At 42.8% G+C, this 1,647-nt stretch overlaps 1 non-coding gene across 1 annotated transcript; it reads left to right on the top strand.

The window, feature by feature from the left end:
- The first annotated feature begins 524 nt into the window (after positions 1-524).
- On the top strand, positions 525-628 carry LOC112719509 (small nucleolar RNA R71). The gene has a single exon (XR_003161807.1). It is a non-coding gene; the product is annotated as a small nucleolar RNA R71 (small nucleolar RNA).
- Positions 629-1,647: the final 1,019 nt, after the last annotated feature.

Here is a 1,647-nt window from a genome sequence, read left to right as displayed (position 1 = left end):
GGATAAGGCTTGATATTGCTGAGCCTATTTCTTCCACCATTATTAAAGCCTTGTTGAGGCTTTTGTTGATCCTTCCATGAGAAATTTGATGATTTCTCCATGATGAATTATAGGTGTTTCAATAAGGTTCACCCATGTAATTTACCTCTGCCATTGCAGGGTTCTCAGGATCATAAGCTTCTTCTTCAGATGATGCCTCTTTAGTACTATTGGATTCATTTTGCCATCCATTCAGACTTTGAGAAATCATGATGACTTGCTGAGTCAACACTTTGTTCTGAGCCAATATGGCATTCAGAGCATCAATTTCAAGAACTCTCTTCCTCTGAGGCATCCCATTATTCATGGAATTCCTCTCAAAAGTGTACATGAATTGGTTATTTGCAACCTTGTCAATAAGTTCTTGAGCCTCTGCAAGCATTTTCTTTAGGTGAATGGATCCACCTGCAGAATGGTCCAGTGACATCTTAGAGAACTCAGATAGACCATAATAGAATATATCTAACATGGTCCATTTTGAAAACATGCCAGAAGGACATCTTTTGGTCATCTGTTTGTATCTTTCCCAAGCTTCATAGAGGGATTCACCATCTTTTTGTTTGAATGTCTGAACATCCACCCTAAGCTTGCTCAGCTTTGGAGGAGGAAAGAACTTAGCCAAGAAGGCCGTGACTAACTTATCCCAAGAATCCAGGCTATCTTTAGGTTGAGAGTCCAACCATGTTCTAGCTCTGTCTCTTACAGCAAAAGGGAAAAGCATGAGCCTGTAGACTTCAGGATCTACTTCGTTAGTCTTAACAGTCTCACTGATCTGTAAGAACTCAGTTAAGAACTGGTAAGGATCTTCTGATGGATGTCCATGAAACTTGCAGTTCTGTTGCATTAGAGCAACTAATTGAGGTTTCAGCTCAAAATTGTTTGCTCCTATAGCAGGAATTGAGATGCTTCTTTGGTGGACGAAATTGTGATCACTACAACTTCGCACAACTAACCAGCAAGTGTACTGGGTCGTCCAAGTAATAAACCTTACGCAAGTAAGGGTCGATAAACGCATAAAACATAAAGATAAAGATAGAGATACTTATGTAATTCATTGGTGGGAATTTCAGATAAGCGCATGAAGATGCTGTGTCCCTTCCGTCTCTCTGCTTTCCTACTGTCTTCATCCAATCCTTCTTACTCCTTTCCATGGCAAGCTTATGCAAGGGTTTCATCGTTGTCAGTGGCTACCTCCCATCCTCTCAGTGGAAATGTTCAACGCACCCTGTCACGGCACGGCTATCCATCTGTCGGTTCTCGATCAGGCCGGAATAGAATCCAGTGATTCTTTTGCGTCTGTCACTAACGCCCCGCCTTCAGGAGTTTGAAGCACGTCACAGTCATTCAGTCATTGAATCCTACTCAGAATACCACAGACAAGGTTAGACCTTCCGGATTCTCTTGAATGCCGCCATCAGTTCTAGCCTATACCACGAAGACTCTGATCTCACGGAATGGCTGGCTCGGTTGTCAGGCGAGCACTCGGTTGTCAGGCGATCAACCATGCATCGTGTATCAGGAATCCAAGAGATATTCACCCAATCTAAGGTAGAACGGAGGTGGTTGTCAGTCACACGTTCATAGGTGAGAATGATGATGAGTGTCATG

The sequence above is a fragment of the Arachis hypogaea genome, chromosome 10 (genome assembly GCF_003086295.3).
Source record: "Arachis hypogaea cultivar Tifrunner chromosome 10, arahy.Tifrunner.gnm2.J5K5, whole genome shotgun sequence".
Taxonomy (NCBI): Eukaryota; Viridiplantae; Streptophyta; class Magnoliopsida; order Fabales; family Fabaceae; genus Arachis; species Arachis hypogaea.
This window is presented reverse-complemented; position numbering and strand designations above follow the sequence as displayed.